This window comes from Lathamus discolor, chromosome 5 (genome assembly GCF_037157495.1).
Source record: "Lathamus discolor isolate bLatDis1 chromosome 5, bLatDis1.hap1, whole genome shotgun sequence".
Taxonomy (NCBI): domain Eukaryota; kingdom Metazoa; phylum Chordata; class Aves; order Psittaciformes; family Psittacidae; genus Lathamus; species Lathamus discolor.
In genome coordinates this window covers 52,449,381-52,470,628 of record NC_088888.1, presented here as the reverse complement: position 1 = coordinate 52,470,628, position 21,248 = coordinate 52,449,381, and the positions used below count along the sequence as shown (strand labels likewise).

Below are 21,248 nucleotides of genomic sequence, written 5' to 3'. Positions count from 1 at the left end.
TGTAGTTTTATTATCTCCACTTGTCATGGGGGGCATCAGGACACCCCTTTCCTCAGTCCTATATGGACATAGGTGCGTCTTGCCCAAATATGTGCATTTAATTTTCTGGATTTGTGCATGCTAATATATATCTATCTAACACCAATAGGAGAAGGGGAATAGCTATATTGGAACAAAGTTTTAATTACTTATTTTTCAATTTCAGTTAGAAAGAAATTATACTTTAATTAATTTTGAAAAACTAATTTTAAAATTTAATTTAGTAACTACAGGTAGCCAGGACATTAAAGTTTACACAGGAGGGAGTTAATGCAGTTCTGTTAATACATCAGAAATAGTGAAATTTGAGAAGTAATACAGACAAAACACCATATCCAGTTCTAGTTCTTTCTACCTGTACATGTACTCAAGCAGTTATCTTTTTTCCTTGAAGTGCATAGAAAATACAAAACCAGTATTTAGTTGGGTTTTTTTTTTTTTTAGCTAGAATTTGGGCCAGACTTGAGTGTTATGCATCTAAGAAGATGAAAATATCTCAAAACAGATCAGAACTAATGTTAGAAACAGAAATTGATACATGACAAAGAATTGCTAATAAGTGGCATCATACATAGCTTGGTAGCTGCACATTTTAAAATCATGTTTAAAGTTATGGGAAGCATAAGAGATTTGCATGAATAAAAGCAGAGGTGAAGCACCTGCTGACCTGCAGCAATACGCACAGCAGGTAAACAGGCTTTAACAGTATATTACAGAGCAGCATGTACTGTCTTCAGCAGAGCCTACAGACAGCTGCACTAGAAGATTTCCCTGCATCTGCATGCCAGCCACACAGGGTATGTATTCAGGAGTTAAAATTTGACGTGACAGTGACAATAATGTGGAAGCTTCATTCTCAAAGTGGAGTTCAGTTTATTCTTTAAAGCAGACAAAATAGTAAGCCAACAAAGTGTCCTTCTTCAGACCACCCACCTCATAGCAGATTTTGTATGTCACCTTATATCCCAAGGAAGACCAGTGAATGCTGGAATGAGTTGAGCTTTAAATCATGGTAAAGATGTTCAGTAGACCCTCTGACCATCAAAGGGAGCATTATGTAAATCTTCTTATGTTAAATATACCTTTAGCATTATGTATCTCAGTTAAATATTTTCAGAATCCATTCATGAAGATTTTAATAGACTTGTATTAAGAAAGTTTGTTTATAATAATGTATCGTAAAATAAGATTAAATACACATTAAAGAAAGTTATGATATGGCAAGTTGTATTCAGCTTGTAAACTGTGATAAGGTTCTCCTGAGTGGCTAGTGAGAAGTTTATTCATCAGACTTCCCCTCTGCTACCTCTGAGGTAGAAAAACTTCAAGAAGTCTGTTCCTTGGTGGAAATCATCCAGCAGGTTAGTCTTAATTTCTGCACAGCCAGAACCCCTTTATCTGGAATATGTGCCAAGTTGAAGGTTGAGGTGCTGTTACAGTTTCCCTTAACTGTTGCAAACTTACAGTAGCAACATGGAAACTGAAATACCAGACTACAAATACTGATTTTATCTGGATAAAAGTTCAATAATATAGTAAAAGATAATGTTCCTTGCTGCTCAAATAATGCCTCAAATAGATGCCTTTGTAAGTAACAGAACACTACTGGGTTGATTTACATTTTAGTGCAGCTAGTATGTACAGGTTCTGGGTCCAGTCTGACCTTGTCATCAAGGTACCTTCTGCAGTCTCCCTGAAATGGGAGACCTACAGAAAGTCATTCATCCCATCTGAAAAAGAGTGTGTCACACACAGGCAAGATGTGAGTCTAAGATGCACTACTTGAACAGTTGTTAATATTCATTAATTAGCTTGCTAGCTGATTTTTTTTATATATGTATATAAAAATGCAAATGTTCAACTAAAAGAGAAAGAGTTGGTAGATAGTAATGTCATGAGTGGAACATGTTTGTAACAAAATTTATTCTTGCAGACTGCTGCTGGTAGGCTATTTGAATAATTTAAGTAACTTCTCAGTTACTTAAACTTTAATAACCTTCAGTTAGAATTTGATGGGGCAGTTTATGCTTCCACATTACATTTTATGATGTTAGCCAGGCAGCTGCTCAACACCCGTGTCACAAACAAAGATGCTCCTGGTGGTGCTTTGTATAAGAGCTGTCCAGACTGAAGATAAGTTTGTCAGCAATAGGTTTGGGGGATACCCATAGAGTAGAAAGAATTATGGAAGAAAGAAGAACAGAAGAAAAGAGTCATCTATACCTGAAACAGAAAATAGATATGATAACATCTACCTGTGAATTCAAAGTAAAAACTGAGAAGAAATAGAAAACTGGAAAGAATTGGAAACCAAATGATAGTTGGGTAGATCATCAAAAGCCCTTGGTTTGCTCTTTTTTTAAAAATACACTTATGGTGTCAAGCAAAAAATACAGTAATATTTTGTCTTCAGCATCATGGAAGAAGAGAGTTCAAATACAGTCTGCAATACGAAGTTTGCCCAGTTTGTCTGAAATCTTTTTAAAGTGGCACTGACTTAAATGAAGAGAAGGACTGTCATTTGTCTCCTTTAGATATGGTTCTGCTTCTCTGTCTACAGATATTTTGACCTAAATGTGATTGATTTTATTCATGACAGTAACTCACTTCTAAAGTAATTAATCATTCCTTGATTTTATATGTCCGTTTTTCTTCTTTTTCTGTAATTTCAGAATGCCCTTACATCTCTTTCTTTCACTTCTTAGTTCTTCTTTCCTTGATAGTCTATTTGTAGGCTAGCTTCTACTTTCTCCACTCTATTAGGTTGTAACTGCTCTTTAGTTTCTTGCATATCTTTGGCACTTTTCCCAAATTTTAATTAATAATATAGCAGTCGTACTGCTTTTGGATAAAAATGTCTTGGGCGGCTTCCCAGGAGCTGTCTCTTAATGTTCAAAATTATTAATTAATTCACTGTTTGTGTTGAGTTTATCCACAGCTGCTGCAATTTTGTGCATGCAGTATGCTTAATAATTCTGCCTACATAGAAAGCAACAGGTAATGCATGCTAATCAGAAAAGTCTTTCCCTAAAACACTGTTTCTTAGAAGAGTCATGAGGTATAACTTACAAAAACGATTCTTTTCAATATGGCAAGCAAAAACTGACACTTTAGGTATTAATGTAGAAGCCAGGATTTTTAGGGACAGTGAATAGAGAGTGGTGCTCCAGTAGTTTGTTACACACATTAAATATTTTACATTCACTACTGATAACAGAGTGGTCCGCAATTAATTTCTTTTCACTAGTCTTACATTAAAACTTGAGGGATGTTCTTTTACGATCTAGTATCTTGTATCACTACACTGAGTAGTTTCTTCTGTATTTGGTAATTTTCTGATACTGAAAAATTGACCATTGGCATAGTATTTTTCATAATGAGATTACATTTAATATAAATTTTGTAATGCCAGTTATAACTTAAAAGCTATATTTATACATTCAGTGTGTGGTTAAGGAGAACAAGCTGATTGAGAGGGAAATAACCAATGTAAATATGGTTTGAAAGCGGAAATTTTAATTTCAGAATAATATTTCATTGTTTTGAGGGCAAATTCTAATGTCCTTGAGTTTGAGTTTTAACATTGGCAAATTTGTAGCGATCTTTTCATTAGAAAGTGACAGGGAGCTTCAAAAACAGGAACCTGAGGTTTAGAATTCTATCATTCATCTCCCAGTACTGAAAGAAAGTAAAAACTTCTCATCACTTTCTGTGATTCATGATTCTGTCATTATGAGGTATGTAGTATTTGCTTTATTGTACAGAGTAATTTTTGCAATTTTCTTTAAAAAATACCGTAATATAATTCTATTCAAAAGGATATTTGTCTTTTATTTTTAAATAAAAAGGTGTTTGAAGCAGTGATGTGTTTTCATGCCAGAGCTGTTATCAGTAGCTGAAAATGGGTAAAAATAAGATTTCCCACAAATTACTTTCAAAATATGTTCAGACAGTGGGATAAAACTAATGAAATAAATCTGACAGGAAAGCACAAAACCATATTTGACATAAGAATGTGATTCATGACTGAAAATTTAGTTGAGTATATAAAAAAAGCAGAATTGATTTCTCACAACATAACATTGTATGCTATAAAATGCAATTTAATAATGTCTGGCAGCTTTTTTGTATGTTAAGTATTTCTGCTTTAAAGACATTTTTCTCCAAGTAGACTTTGGTGTCCAAACAACTAACTTATTCATAAATTTAATATATTAAAAATACATTGAAAATACTTAAACCACTATTTTCCAGATATGTTAATTAATTAATTAATATTAATTGCAGAAAGTAAACAGACCACCTAGGAGGAGAGAAATAAATTAGATATGTAATCTTTCATTGAATAGATCAGTAAAAGATAACTACTTTTTATTCTTAAAATGTTCCTAGCTAAGCTGTTGCTTGTGTTTATCTGTATTTATTGTATAGTTTTCAATTGTTGATAGTTACAGTGGATCTGAACAGGTTATCCAGCATGGCTAAACAGAGGGAGTCTGCTATGCTTCTTACCTAATCCCTGTGAGATATTCCAAAATAAGCCATGGCTGCAGATCAGTGGAGATCTGTACTTAAGGGGTAATACAAACACTGACATAAAAATGTAGTTGTTGAGGAAAAGGTCTTTGCTTAATAGCACAACCTACATTTCTCTTTCAGGATAGTACTCAGCAACAAATAGAAATATGGAATAATTTCATTTCTAGTAGTTTTCTTACTCTGGACTGTATGAAACTATTTTGGAAGCCCCTAATATTTGTAACAGTGGTTTCTTTTCAGAGGGAATAATTTCAAGGTAAAATGCGAAAGATTTTGAAGAAGCATCACTAATGTGGCATATAGTGTTATTTCTTGTTTTCTAGAAAGCAGCAATGGGCTGTTTCTTATGGAAGCAGTAGAATGTAAGAGTAAGATAACATCAACCACAAGCTAAAACATAGCATTACTGTCTTAACAGTAGCCTGCCAAATTACTTGAAGTTTTAATCTGTTCTTTTAAGAACATCAGAAAGGACCATCACAGTACCTTCTGAATACAGAGTATGTGATCTTCTGTTTTTCAAGTGAAGACCAAGCATTTATGATCTGAATTAAGCTTTAATGACAGAAGAGAAATCTGAACCCCTGCTCTGTTTATAGGAGAGTTAGGAAGATCTCTTGGGTACGAACAGTTGGAGGGTGTCACTCATGGTTTACAGAGAACTTTCTGGGAGGGTGCAGCACAGAATTCAAAACATGTTGCTTTGTTACATAAGTGAAGAGTTTCCATTTCTTCCTAGAGAAGTATGTCTGAGTCTGCATGTGGACCCTTATTTGTCAGCCATCCTGTTGGGGACAGTCCAGCATCACACTTAATCCCCCTTCCCCGCAGCTTGAAAATTTACCAGAGGAAGTATTTTAGAATAGAGCCACAGTAGGCAGAACAGAGGCAATACTTGCCATTTACAGCTAGTAATAAACAGCTGCACAATGTGTAAGAAATAACTTTTTTACACTGCCTTTCATCTTGCATGAACATTCCTCATCTTTCCATTGTTATATTAATCATGTTGCCCACTCATGATGTAAACTATCTGATATTACTGTATTGTAAGGTATCCAGCTTGCTTATGCTGTGGAACCAACAAGGAGCATTTGGCATCAGATGGAGATGACAATGCTTAATGAAGCTTAATAAACATCTCTAGACTGATGCTGTAGTGTTTAGTGATGTACTAATTTCTGCACAAGCATCACTAAGTCAGGATTGTGTGGCCAAAGCAGTGATACCAGGCCTGTGTCAATCAGGCATACATACTTACACTTGCTAGACATACAGACACGTGAAGTTAAGCTTCCAATTTTTCGCATTTCTAAACCTGCCTACCCTGTATTTTCCGAGTGAGTGTGGATTCACACCACTTGCATTCTGAGCAGGTATCTGGGTATATGTGGTTGGCACAGTACTGAGTTTGACAGCTTGAGTTGGCATCACAGATTCTGTTCACCTGGATTTGAGTCAGCTGTGAGTACTGGAAGAGTAAGCTCCTCTTGTCTTCTCTAGACTGCATAGGTTTACTTCAGGTAAATAGCACAATTTCTGAAGTGCCGATATGCCACCGTTGACCCATTGCCACATACTTTTAAAACCTTCTGCTGTAACTTAGTGTTTTGCAAAGGGCAGATTGTCTTAAAGAATTCTGACTAACCATCCACAGCCTATGAATTACAGGTGAAAATAGTTTCTGACTGAAAACTTTTTAAAAAACCTTTTACCTTTGAAATCACTTATTTAAAGAAGCAGTGAAAATGTCACAACTGCATTTTAATACCTAGGCACTGTTTCCATAGCTTGTTTATTTTATTGTTTTTAATTGTTTAGGCTGTTTTGAATCCAAAACCCTAGATACTGAACTTCACTGCTTTTTAATCAAGAGAACAAACAAAAGGCTTTCTTACACATAAACCTGTTCCTAATTAAATACATTTGGAAAGTGGGTCAAGCTGAACAGGAACAAAGCGCTCTTATTCCAAAATAAGAGCATTCACATATGGGCTTATTCAGAAACAGCTCTTAGTGCTTTAAAATTCCCAGTGTTAATCTGTTTTATCTTTCAAATGCAGGCATGCCCTATAATTTTCCTTTCCCATACCTATCTATCATCCTGCAAACACAAAACCCATTGGATGTTAAAAATTTGCATCATTTGATTAGGATGTTCTACAACCTTTGGCAGAAGAGGAGACTTGTTAGTGTATCTTTTAATATTAGGGATATTATTTTCACAATTGAGCAAGTAAAAGTAATCATTATTTTACATGGCAAATATACCTGCTTATGAATGTACTCTTTTAAAGCATATGTTGAATCCTTTGTGATCTTTATTATCAGTGAATTCTGTTTTCTATACATTGTAATTTCTTTTCCTGACATACTACCAAAGGTGGAGAGATGCTAATCTCTAAATATCTCTGTTATGATTCATAGAATCATAGAATGGTTAGGGTTGGAAAGGACCTTAAGATCATCTAGTTCCAACACCCCTGCCATGGGCAGGGACACCTCACACTAAACCATGTCACCCAAGGCTCTGTACAACCTGGCCTTGAACACTGTTGGGGATGGAGCATTCACAACTTCCTTGGGCAACCCGTTCCAGTGCCTCACCACCCTCACAGTAAAGAACTTCTTCCTTATATCTAACCTGAACTTCCCCTGTTTAAGTTTTAACCCATTATCCCTTGTCCTATCGCTACACTCCCTGACGAAGAGTCCCTCCCCAGCATCCTTGTAGGCCCCCTTCAGATACGGGAAGGCTGCTGTAGGGTCTCCACACAGCCTTCTCTTCTCCAGGCTGAACAGCCCCAGCTTTCTTAGTCTGTCTTCACAAGGGCGGTGCTCTAGCCCCCTTGTCCTTGTGGCCCTCCTCTGGGCTTGTTCCAACAGTTCCATGTCCTTTTTATGTTGAGGACACCAGAACTGCACACAATACTCCAGGTGAGGTCTCACAAGAGCAGAGTAGAGGGGCAGGATCACCTCCTTCGATAAGCTGGTCACGCTCCTTTTGATGCAGCCCAGGATACGGTTGGCTTTTTGGGCTGCAAGTGCATGCTGAAGCTGGCTCATGTTCATTTTCTCATCGACCAGCACCCCGAGTCCTTCTCCACAGGGCCACTCTGAATCTCTTCTCTGCCCAACCTGTAGCTGTGCCTGGGATTGCTCCAACCCAGGTGTAGGACCTTGCACTTGTCATGGTTGAACTTCATAAGGTTGGCATCAGCCCATCTCACAAGTGTGTCAAGTTCCCTCTGAATGGCATCCCTTACCTCCAGTGTTATCAACCAAACCACACAGCTTGGTGTTGTCAGCAAACTTGCTGAGGGCGCACTCAATCCCACTGTCCATGTTGTCAACAAAGATGTTGAATAAAATCAGTCCCGACACCAACCCCTGAGGGACACCACTCGTTACTGGTCTCCAGCTGGACACTGAACCAGACCAGAACTCTCTGTGTGCAGACAATTCTTTATCCACCGAGTGGTCCATCCATCAAATTGATGAGCTACTGGCTCCTGGGCAAGTCCTGTTGAGGACTTGAGGCTCCCTTGGTGGCTCTCACCACTCCGAACTGAGGCCCGGGGCACTGTTTCCCCTTGCTCCAGTGTTGAAGGTTTCCTCTCTGGAGCTGCTCGCCTTGGCAAATGACCAGTTCATAATTCAGATTAATTTATCTCAACCATTTACATCTTACAGTTGTCTTGTAGTTATCTTGTTATCTAGTCAGGGCTTCTCATATATTTCTTTTCAGAAATATACAGAACGTCTGGTTTGTATGCTCAGGCATGCATGTCCACATACCATAACTTCTGGTATTTACTGTGAGATAACGTGAAAGTGAGATAACGGAGAAAACGTCCTTTTAAGCAGCTCTTTTCTTGGTGGAAACCTTTTAATCAGTTTAGCCACAGAAGTGGGTGGTGTTCACATGGAGGAGGTTAAGAAAAACCACACCAGAAAAGCACTGAATAAATGTGGGCTTGGACAGCCTTTGACTATGGGACCTGTGTTGTACCTTGACATATATCAAAGCTGCTTCTTACTAGTTGCACAGTAGATTCCCTGTGATAGGCTTTGGACTGAGTACAGCCCAGATACTTGTTTTCTCATGTATTGTTAATACATGATTCATTGAAATGTTCTTCTCTTTGGAAACAGTTGGGGTAGTCTCATACACTGACATGCCTATGAATGTCCACTTAAAGGAGCGTCTTTTTTGATTGTCATATGATGTTGTCTTTTGTATATGAGCTTATTTTTCAAGCTATGCTATCTTTTGCATTCTTACATAAAAGCTGAATTAGCACTTAAATAAAAAGTTCATGTTTACCATAGTAAATAAAATAAGTAGATAAATCCTATGTTAGTAATTAGTATAAAACAGGAATTTAAAAATCAGAGCAGCGTATACTGAAGATATAACCAGTGATTTCTGCTATCTCCAAAGCATATTTTATTGTTGCTAAAGATGAAAACAGATGTCTCTCTTCCTTCTCTAGGAGGGAAACACAGTTGTAGTTCATACAGTACACAGAAATTTAATGGAAAGAAACAGAATCTGGAACAAACTAAGGAAAACTTCTTCTAAAACCTGATTATACATGAGTACATTTTGTAAAGAAATATTTTTCAATACATTGAGGAAGGGAGAAAGAATTTCTTATTTCACTTAGTAGATATTGTATCCTCTTGTTCTGACAGCAAATGCAGAAACACTTTCCTTTTATTTTGACCTTTATAAATACCACTGTGTCCTTGAAATATGCCCACTCAGTTACTTACGTTGTACTCGGTTAATATAATCATCTCAGTCAAAGCTCCCAATTCCTGAATTGCTTGTGAAGGATTAAAATGTTTTTCTCACAATTATATAATTTTTGTACAAATTGAATAGGTGTTTATATATGAAACTAAAATTCCAGAACACTTTCTCCTCACAAATCTTAAAACCTGAGGTTAAAAGAACTCATGTTCTTACATGAAGATACAAGTAAGTCTTCTAGGTGTAGTGCTAGCTGTTTGGTTGGGTTTTTTTGAGAACCGTGCAGTAAATGACTCCTAGCTGTTAGCTCACTTGTGACTCCATAGGTTTTTAGGAGGGCTTTCAGGTTATGTGTTTTCAGTGTTACCAACTTAATATTAAGTAGACATCACTTCTACATCTTTTTATAGAGATGTAATAGAAAATCATAATGCACAAGCTTTGTTTCATTTGTTCTTTACATTTTACTTCTTCCACGTATACTTAACATAGATTAATTGTTGTCAATACTCTTATACATAATGACTTACAAAATAACTTCTTGATATCAGTTTATTTAAAAATGTGTTTATTTTTAATTAATTGTGTTATTTTAAATTGAAAATGCGTTAATTTTAAATCTGCAAGTATGCTCTGTTCACATTTGAGTCTCTTGGGTAAGTAGTTTAGTTAGGTTTACAGGATTTTAATGAACTCTAATATATCATCTGGAGTAAGAGACCAGTAGAAAACTGGAAGAACAATTTGTTTAAATCAATATTAAAATAGGAGGCTGCTGATCTGTAGAAAAAGAATGGTTGGGTTCCAGCAGAAGTAACTGTTAACATTGGAGCAGGACATGATTTGTGTGGTACTTAGGTTTTTCTGAGAAGAATGTCTAAAAGGAATAACTAGAATCTGTGTATGACTAACCAAAAGGAGTTCAGTCATGTGAGAAAGCAAATGCTGGCTGACATTCCCAGTTCTCCTTTCCTTTACATTTAAAATGAGTTTTCTGCTTTGGTCTCAAGAAAACCTTGGAGCAGAAGACCAAAAGAAATGAGTCAGTGTTACTGCCTGTCCTGATCTTTTAGTAGAGACTATCTGGCACTTCTCTTCATGATGATGAATCTGACACACAGGCAGCTGTGGCAGTGTAATACCTGTTAGTTAAAATTACACCAGCAGTTATTCAACTTTCAATCCTTTGGTACGGTGTTTATGATGTGTGGGTAGACCATATGCTAAGGGGTCACCTGCAAGTGATAAATGCAGATTATTCAATACACGTGCTGCAAAGATGCATAATAATTAATACATTTTTGTGCCAGTTTGTGAGAATGAGCATTTTGAATTCCGTGCTGTTTTTCTTTTTATAGTGTAAATTAAAGCAGCAAGGAAAAAAAAAGCAAAAGGAAAGAAACAGCCTTTAAAAATTAGTCAATAAATGATTGTTTGACTAAATGTTTACAGTAATCTAGAATATATGTGGGCTAGATCCTGAAATATTTTCCATTGTCCCATTTTTGTCTTTTAAGAAAGGACTGAGAGCAAAGTTTTTCTTGAAATGAGTTTGGTTTAACCAGTATACTCAGAGCAGAGCTTAAAAAGCAGCTTAACAGTTTAGCACATTGCTACCTGCAAAAGATTGTACACCGCATATCAGTTCTAGCTGGCATATATGGGTTTAACCTTGTGTATACTGCTTGAAATTACGTGGTGCATCTCAGATGGAAGATACGGTGCTGCACGTGAACAACTAAAACGAGGGCAGGCTGAAGGGTCTGTACTTGACTTCTGTTTGAAACTCAAGGTGGAGACTGCTGAATTTCTCCAGTATAGCTGTTGAAGCTGCATGAAGTATAAAGCCAGAGATGGTTCCGTAGTCTAGCCTGATCTCTGCTATAGTGTGGGCTGTTAGTCCATCTGGCCCTTTACTGAGCCTTACAGGTGCGTGGTGCAGGCATGGATCAAGGATGTCTCAGTGCTCAAAGCCTTGGCAATGGCGGAGAATTAAATGCTTGGAAGACTAAGCTACTTTTTCATCTCACTGGCATGGAGGAAGCTAGAGTTCCTCTGGGGATCAGTCTTGGTCATTAATCTGACCTTTTGCATGTTTCGTATGTGTGCCATATGTCAAGCACTTAAAATTGAGGATTCTCTTCAGTGTACCTAGTCACTGATCAGAGCATCCTTTTTTTCCCACTGCTCCATTCACAGGCCTTCTTCCCACTGTGGCTCATTTTTTCAAAGGACTGTTGGCTGTGAAAGAAAAGGATGTGTTTAAGGGTATATTCAAATCTAGAGATTCGTTTTCTGGAAATCTTAGAGTTGAAATATGTTTTTTCAAAGGAAAGGGAGTTAAGGGTTAATCCTTTTCTCTCAGAATGTATTTTTTTCTTTATAATCTGAACAAACAGGTTGGGTAATCTGTGTTCCTTGGTTAGCTACACAGTTTATGAAAGCAGATGACAGCACACAGGTGGATTTCAGTGAACCATGTTAAGGTGCAGCAATCTATCAAGTGCTATTGGCTGACAACATCAAAACTTCATTTGTTGTGTTTATTAAATACAAGTTGTACATGGGTTCCTTTGCTGACTCATGAAAAACCTTTCATACAATCTTAAAAACATAGCTGTAATGCACAGTAACTAGCATCGGTCCCTTCATGTCTGTTCTATAATGCTAAGTATTTATTTGCACAGCACTGAATACCACATTTTCACTGGCATAACAGAATAAAAGGGCAAAAGATCAAAAATTGACCTAAAATGCTGGGATTTTGTTGTCACCAGAAAGTCAGCAGAAATAACCTGTTGCTGCTGATTTCCAGAGCTTCAAAGAGCACAGGGCAACTGTCTGTTCAAAATTTACTTTTTTTTCCAACTGTAAAAATACACATTTAAGGAGTCTTCTGCTGTTGCACTATCAAGTACTTCTTAAATAAATGAGAATTAAGGACTACCTTTAATCTCAACTCTGTCCTGAACTGCATTCTTGCCAACAGCTGTAACAAGCAGGAGAAAATGAACTTTGTAATATTCTCAGAAAGTTAACAAATCAGTCTGTGGAGCTCCAATGTAGATTGGAGAAAAGTTGCAACACTGAGGAGTGTTGCAACAAGGATGGAAAGGGGGCTGTAATCCCTGTGCAGCCTTATGCCAGCTAAATATTGGGCACAGTCAGTGAGCCAACTTACATAAGTTATCCGAATCCCAGAAGAATTCTGGTATAGAACAATAATGAAGAGCAGCACATCAGCAATAAAATTCTGACTGCGTTCAGCGACACTAGCAGATCTGACACACTGTGGTACAATGACGGTGCATTTCACTGACTTTATCGACAGACTTTGAAGGGAAAGAATATTAGTAGTCACCTTTTTTTTGCCTTTAAAAAAATAATCATTTCTAGTGGAAAATTAACTCTTATTTTTTTTTTTTTTTAGCAAGAATTGTTCTTCTAGGCTATGCATAACACTCAGTGTTCCAGAAAGCAAGTTATACCATGTGATCAATAATATATATGTATTGCAAAAAGTATCTCACTGTGCTGTGTTCATATTGCATTTTATTTTAAGTGTAAAATTTTGTCAAGGAAAGGAAGGACAAAAACAGACTTCTAATTTCTTTTTCTTGGTAGCCAGGTTTTCTTGTTCTTCAAAATAAGCATTTAAAATTGCTAAATGTAATCAGGAAAGTAAAGAAATTATTCAAAACAGCAGCTTTGGAATGTTGGAATTCCCCTTTAAAAAAAGGCAGTTATCACAGCATAGTGACAATTTGTTGGAAATTAAGGTTTATACCAATGTAGATATCAGAACATAGTCATTAGAGCCTTGCCACTGCCGCATCTGTCTCTTGTTTAATTTTTATACAAACAAGAAAAAAAGATAATTATTTTGCTAAATAAGTTGAAAGTAAGGGAGAGTTTTCATATTCGCCTTAAAATTTTTTTGGTGGTCTCACAGTCGGGTTCTCTCAGTAAGCCATCATCGGACAATGCTAGCTGTCTCTAGCTACTTACAACTTGGCAGGATCATTGAGAGACTGCCAAGCTATGAACATTGCTCTTTTCAAGCCTCATTATCTCAACTGTTCAGTTCACCTTTGAAATTTTAGAAGGGAAAAGTATATAAGTACTAAAATTTTTGCCTTGACTTAAATTGCACTATTTTTTTGAAAAGGGCATTTAATAATTTGTATAAAATTAAGAGATTTAGTTTCTTTTTGTGATTTTGGAGAGGTTTTCCCTCACAATAGCTAACGTATCTTTTAGGGTTTTGTCCTCCAACTTTTACACATTCCATAATCTTTCTTTTCCACATGAACTAGCTGAAAATTTAATTAAATGAATGCTTGATAGACTTCAGAGGCTTAGCCTTGTAAGGCGAGCCTTGGGAAGACCCTGAAATATGAGGTGTACCTTGCCCCAGCATTTCACGTTGTCATTGTCTTGTCACTTATCTGCAAGTGTCGCATGTCAAGGGGGACACATTCATGTATTCTGGGGTCCACTATGAAGTCCATCTTGTATACCTGCACTCAGTCAGGCAAAATCATTGCAGGATTAGATGGGTTACCTCGGTTGTACACACCACAAATAGACACGTCCACTCTGCAAAGAAGTGTGCCATGAGTACTCTGCAAACCTTGAATATATTTGTGGTTTTCACCCAGAGGTGCTCAATGCCTTATTCTAAACAGAACTCTGAATGTATTCCTGACAGTAACAGTCTGGACAGTTGGCAGATTTGGTCTTGAGCCTTGCCCTGAGGTTGCACTTTAAATAGAAGACAGGCATATCTGTGGCTGGTGTCCCAGCTTTTGCTGTAAAGGTACAATGTGTTCAGCAAATGGAAATCCAGAAATAGTGATTCACAGTGAATAAGAGCAAGATTCTCTCTCTAGAAGGCAGTGTTGTAAAACACATATTAGTGGTGAGATTTCCCTGGAAGAATTTTAATGTGGTTTTAAAAAGCAGACCCAAATTAGGCACTTCTGGTTTAGAATGCAAATACCAACTCAGTATAATTTTTTTCTTTATAATGCATGTTTCTAGGAATATCTTTAAGCCATTGGGGAATAAGAAAATCAAATACTTTAAAAGTAATTTAGTCTAGTCATTTAAGCTTTTTCTCCAGAAAAAAAAATAAATTAATTGGAAGTGTTCTCAGAAGGATGCAATTGAAAATTTGATGAACTACACATTGTATTACAAACCAAGTATCAGAAAGAAATAGGAGTATAGTATGCACCACCAAACACAGTAAGAAAATGTTTGCATTTTGGGGAGTCAAACAGGTGACTTGTTTATCCCTGGTTTTAATTCTAGATGAGGATTTGTCGTGGTTTAAACTCAGTCAGCCATGCAGCCACTCTGTCATTCCCCCACCTTCCTCCCTTCCGCTCCCAGAGGGATGGAAAGGAGAATCGAAAGAATGTAACTACCATAGGTCGAGATAAGAACAGTACAGTAACTAAGTCTAACACAAAACCACTACTGCTACCACCAATAATAATAATGATAAGGGAGATAACAAGGGAAGAGAATACAACCGCTCACCACCCACCGACCGATACCCAGCCTGACCCAAGCAGTGATCTACCGCTTCCGGGTAACTGCCCCCAGTTCTACATCCTGGGCATGATGTGCTGTGGTATGGAATACCTCTTTGGCTAGTTTGGGTCAGGTGTCCTGTTTCTGCTTCCTCCCTTCTTCTCCTCCTCCCTGGCAGAGCATGAGACTCAGAAAGTCCTTGGTCAGAATAAACATTCCTGAGGAGTAACTAAAAACCATCGGTGTTATCAGCGCTGTTCCCAGGCTGAAAGTCAAAAACACAGCACTGCACCAGCTACTAAGAAGAATAAAAATGACTGCTACTCCTGAACCCCTTATTCCATACCATTCACGTTGTGCTCAGATCCCACATTTTCAATATGTCATCACTCTTATCTCATATATATACATATATATACATCCATGCATAGAGAGAGTGAGAGAGATCATTCCTTAGTGCATGGACCAATCCCTGTAAAGCTGCTGAGTCCATCCAGTCCATGATGTCGGGCTCCATCTCTTGTAACAGTCTTTCAGAGCAGGAGAGTGTGATGTAGTCAGACTGCCAGGCATCCCCATATTTGTACTTCAGCCATCGTCCTCCATATCAGAGAGGCTTTAACCACTTGGCTTGCTTAATTGCAGCACTTCTCACACTCGTGAATAACCTGGGCAATAGTGTCCATTGCTAAGTCCACCCCTCGATCATGAGTCTGTCTGTATGTTGCATCTCTGCCCTGATGGCCTGAAGTGTCATGGGCCCACCAGGCTCAAAATAATTCACTCTCCTCTTTAGCAGTTTCTGCAACTTGTCGTCAGGGACTCCATACAGCTGCCTTCCATCTCTGATGCTTCCAAAGCACTGGAGGGGCCCAGTGGACTAGATACTTGCCCATACTGCCACTCATGACTGTCCAGCCTCGGGGAAAATCTCTTGGTCCTCCTATATTGTCGTCTAATCCTAGACAAGGCCCAAACGTGACTCAGCTTAACTTTAGAGATCAGACGAAATGGTCATGGGTAAAACACACTCTGTGTGTCTGCCAACATGCTGATCCCCATCACAATCAGCAGGCAGGTCTTAAGGGTACCCAAAGGCCATTCAAAACCTTCAGAACTCTCAAATGATGCTGCTGTACTTGTCACTGGGACTGGTGTAGCTGCTGTGCTTGGAGCTGGAGTAGCTGTGCTGTCTGTTGTGGTCGGAGTTTGAGTATCTACTTTACTTGTCACTGGGGTTGGTGCAGCTGCTGTACTTGGAGTTGGAGTAGCTGCATTATCTGTTGTAGTCAGAGTTTGAGTAGCTGCTGTACTTGTCACTAGGGTGTGTGGGAATGTCTCCCTCATAGGCTGACCACCCGAGGAGGGGAAAAAAGATGTGTAATTGCTATATACTCCCAAAGTATAGAGGTGGTGACCTGGGAACGCAAGCCAGATCAGTTTCAGTCTATTGTATTACAGGTCATTACCATAAAGTACAGTGAAACAAGAACCTTAGCCTAAGGCCCCAGCCGATAAACACTAAAACAGCAAATACCATCTGTAAGTAAGGCACGACATGCTGAAACTGTGAGATCAAGAGCAACAACTTTGAGAGCCAATAAATCAGCACTGTGACGAGTGACTTAATCGAAAACAATGACTGTTTATCACAAATACGATTAGACACACTCCGGTCAGATCTGTCATTATCTCAACCCTTTGCACCTGACGATGGGCGCCAAAAAGAACTGTCGTGGTTTAAACTCAGCCACACAACTGCTCTCTCACTCCTCCCACCTCCCCCCTTACTCCCCTCTGCTCCTGGAGGGATGGGGTGGAGAGTTGAAAGAATGTAACTCCCACAGGTTAAGATAAGAACAGCCCAGTAACTAAGGTATAACACAAACCACTGCTGCTACCACCGGTAATAATAATGATAAAGGAAATAACAAGGGAAGAGAATACAACTGCTCACCACCCGCTGACCAATACCCAGCCCTACCTGAGCAGTGATCTACCCCTTCTGGGTTACTGCCCCCAGTTTATATAGTGGGCATGATGTGCTGTGGTATGGAATACCTCTTTGGGTCAGGTGTCCTATTTCCTACCGGCTTCCCCTCCTCCCTGGCAGAGCATGAGACTCAGAAAGTCCTTGGTCAGAGTAAACATTACTGAGCAACAACTAAAAATATCGGTGTTATCAGCACTGTTCCCAGGCTGAGAGTCAAAAACACAGCACTGCACCAGCTACTAAGAAGGTGACTAAGAAGTCATTTTTCTAATGACTGCTACTGCTGAACCCAGGACAGGATTGTAATTCTGATTTGGTAGGTGCTCCCAAAACAACACTGACAGTGACACACTGTCTTTTGCACTCTGTGCATGTATGTGTGTTTATATATGTAGGCTTCAGAACAGCTTAAGTTTTAAGTGCAGAAATAGTTTTAAGTGGAAATGCAGATCAGCTTTTCTTCCTCACCCACTTTATACATAATTTGCACCACAAGCATAATCTAAAAAAAAAACTTTGCTAGGTTCCTTCTGCATCAGCTGAACAGTATTCAGGGGCCTTAAGAATGCTGAAATTGCCTCTGCTTAGAATGAAAACCTTTTAGTTTCTCTTAGTCCTTATCTGCTCTGAAAAGAGACACTTTCCAAGATTCAAAATTACAGGTTTTGCTTGGTGGCAGCCAGTATTTCTGTTTGCTGGTTCTGCCCCAGTTTGTCTTGGCTAGTCTAGACAATGCTATCTGTCCTTGGTAATGGATAATGCTGCTCCTCACCTGGAAAACATTCCACCCCTTAGTTTCAATCCCAAGGAGTCCTCCAGCTTCTCCACCTCCCAGCAAAATATATGCCAGTGCCTTTTGGGGATTGTTCACTTTTAATAATACTTTGGCTGTTTAGGCCTCATATGGCTAGAGTTATTACTGTTCTATATCCAGTCACACTTTAGTACCTGAAACAGCTGAGATCTGTGACACTGTGCTGTAACTTCTCTCAAAATGTATATCTCACCAAAATTTCAAGAGATGTCAAACAGAACATACTACAGACCTTGAGCTAGTGAAACACTGAAAATGTGATCAGGCCCACTTTTCTTACTAAATATATGCCCAAATACTTCCAATGGGCTAGTTCTTAAGGTGGATGAAGCTCTGGCGGTTTCCGTTGACTTCAAGTTAGAGAATGTGCATTGATCTAGCCAGTGTTAAAAGGCCAGCATCTTCCCTGAATCCTCTTTTTCTTCCCTGTATCCACATCTGTGCTTATGTATTTTGTTTTAGTTTTAGCTAAAAGATGGCTAGTAGATGGATGAAAGAGATCTGTCACTGGTTATGACTATTCCAGAATTGCTTAGTAGAGTATTGTCAGCCTGACATTCATGGATTGCCAGGACTGCTTAGAAAGTGATCAATAAGAACTATAGTTTTAACAGAAGGATGCTTGGTTTTAAGTACAGGAGGACTTTATGCTTCCTATGCTGCTCTGCTAAATATGCTTGTCAAAAGACCACGCTGGGAGTTTTATATTTATTTAGATTCTATGTAGATGTGATCAGCCTATAGAAGGAGATTATGCCTACATAAACCCCCAAAATATTATTGGTATATTACTTGAATGTTTCTAATTTTTTTTTTTTGTTTCTGGTTGTTGGGTTTTTTTTTAATTTTTGCTGGTGGAGAATATTTGTTTTCTTGCCTAAAATGTTGCCTGTGTTCTCATTTTGATCCTGAGCAGAATGGAAGATACTGCTCACTCTTAGAAATAGCCTCTCTGTGCTTTGATGACTGGCTTCACTTATGCCCTGTAGTATTCATGTTTAATTCACTGATGTTGTAGAATATGGGTCATGTTCTTTCCTTTTTGCTCTTGGTTAGGCTGGCAGCATCTTCCCGAGTGAGGCAATGGCACAGCTGAAATGAATTTCTATGAATATAGAATTTAATAACTGTTACAGTTATTTTAAAAACTTGCATACCATCCTGATTTGTTTCTGCTACTGGAAGATAGTATTTCTTAAAACAGTAGATGATTTGAGTATTGTTAATAACAGAGTAGTGATGGAAAAGAATAAAAAAATTTACAACCTCTTAGTCTTATTTTAATGCATATTAGTATTGGAATAATACTTAAATAAGTTAATAAAACTAAAGAGTTCTGTTTTCATAGGGAGCCATGCCCTATAAATATATTAAATATACTTGTTCTGCTTAGATAAGCTGACTTATCTCTCTAAGAAATCTGAAATATTCATAGGATTCTCCAGTCTGAGATTTTTACATGTAGGAAAACAAACATATAATTTTGTGAATCAAATAGTAGTTTGAATATGAAGCACTAGACATTTTTGTGGGGAATTTCTGCTACTGGTGAAATTATTGGTGTCATACAAACTAAAGCACTATAAAAATGCAGGTTAATAGTAGCAGAATTCATACCCTCATTTTGTGATAAATGGATTCTTTATTCAACTGTAAATATTAGTCTTTAGTATACAAACAAGAATATAAAAAGAAGCCATCTAAACCTTATTGTTTATTTTATCGGTGTGATAAGGAAAACAAGTACAAGCTTTATCCATCCTTCATATTAATATTAAATGTTAAGAACCATTGCTGTCACAGGCCCTCTGTTACATTCAATACCCCAAATGTATCAATACTCAAAATGTATCAGGGACCAGCAGATATTATCAGAGGAGGTGTGCAAGAGTAGGTCTTTTAATGGAAAGTATGTCTAGATTTGGTTTCTTCTCTTCTCTTTTTTTTTTTTTTTTTAACATTCTGAACACACACACACACACAAAAAATACTTTCAAAGGCAAAGTGACTGCAGACATGAAAGGCTGCTTTTCCAGTGCATGCAGATGGTCTTTCAGTGAAACGCCATGGTTTTCCTGGATATCCTGGGCAGGAAATAATGTGCAGACTTTCTAGACTGTAATCCCACAATTTCTAGGCATATGTGCATGTGTTTGTTAGTAGCCTAATGATGTGTACGCGTGTGTTATCTGCCCATTACAGCAATAACATTAAGAGTTGTTGGCAAATTTCTGGTAAATTAAACAGATGTAGAAGTCTCAAAATATTAAATATCTACATGTTAGCAGAAATACACATCCAGGTAGAAGAGACAGATTCTATTATTTCCCACAATGAAGGGAAAAATGCAGCATGAGCTCAGCTTTCAAGAGCCACAGGGGCAGCCAGCGGCTGTTCTCAATGGCTTACTATGGGTCAGTCTTCCATAGGAGTTCACAGGACACCAGAGAGCTACTTCTCAGCAACACACCTCATGTGCTTTCTTTGTTGTTTAACAGAACAGTTGGTGATGACAGCTATTTGCAGCAAAGGCTGGGATGTTCACAATTGGCTTGCCCTGCAAGGATGTTTCTACAGCCAACAGCCTGCGAACACCCCAGTAGTGTTTGTCTAATTCCTTTAGAAATTCAGTGAACCAGAACACAATAGGTAGGAAGCCCATGGTTTTGGTTCTGGTGAATGCAAGAATACTTAAACAAAATGCATGTGTTTACATTTGCCTTTATTTACATACTTTGAATGAATAGACCCGTTGGCCAAGCCATTTGGGCTGTGCTCGTTTGTTGTCCTGTCTGGCTGTGTGTACCAAGCTTCCATTCTTAGGTGTTTTATTACTTATTTACTTTTGAGTAATTAATGATGGTGTTGAGTAATGTTGGGACTCCCTGATTATTTTTCCTCTTTAATCACGAATTTACTCCTTACTGATGTTGCATTCCATTAGTTTTTTATTACCTGAGAGAAGCCAAAGTTCATTACACCCCCAGGTTACCTTCACCCCCCATACCTGTAACACACACCCTGCTGGGAGGGAAGGCTGGTGACCAGGGTTGAAGGTGACCAGCTCTGTCTCTTCTGTAGTGGGTATGGAATCCCCACTGATCCAGGAGCAATAATCCCAGTTTGTTTCTCAGCATCTCCTGCTAGGGCTGCTGCTCCTCCTGACGATCCATAGGATCATAGAATAGTTGGGTTGGAAGGGACCTTCAAAGGTCATTCAGTCCAAACCCCCTGCAGTGCACAGCGACATTACCTAGTTCAGGTTGTCCAGAACCATATCCAGACTGGCCTTGAATGGGATGGCACATGCCCCACCTCTCTGGGCAGCCTGTTCCAGTGTTTCACCACCCTCATTGTAAAGAATTTCTTCCTCACATCCAGTCTGAATCTCCCCTCTTTTAGTTTAAAATCATACCCTTTGTCCTATCACAACAGCCCCTGCTAAAAAGGCTCTCCCCATCTTTCTTCCATCAGCTTTTTCCTTGCTTATAGTCTTACAATCTCAGTTTTGTTTCTGGGGGAAAGGAGAGCCCCTTTATTAAATATAAATACTTAATATATAT

At 38.3% G+C, this 21,248-nt stretch overlaps 1 protein-coding gene across 1 annotated transcript in view; it reads left to right on the top strand.

Annotated features, from left to right (window-relative positions):
- Nucleotides 1–21,248, top strand: part of AKAP7 (A-kinase anchoring protein 7) — an 85,908-nt gene that overhangs the window by 39,937 nt on the left and 24,723 nt on the right.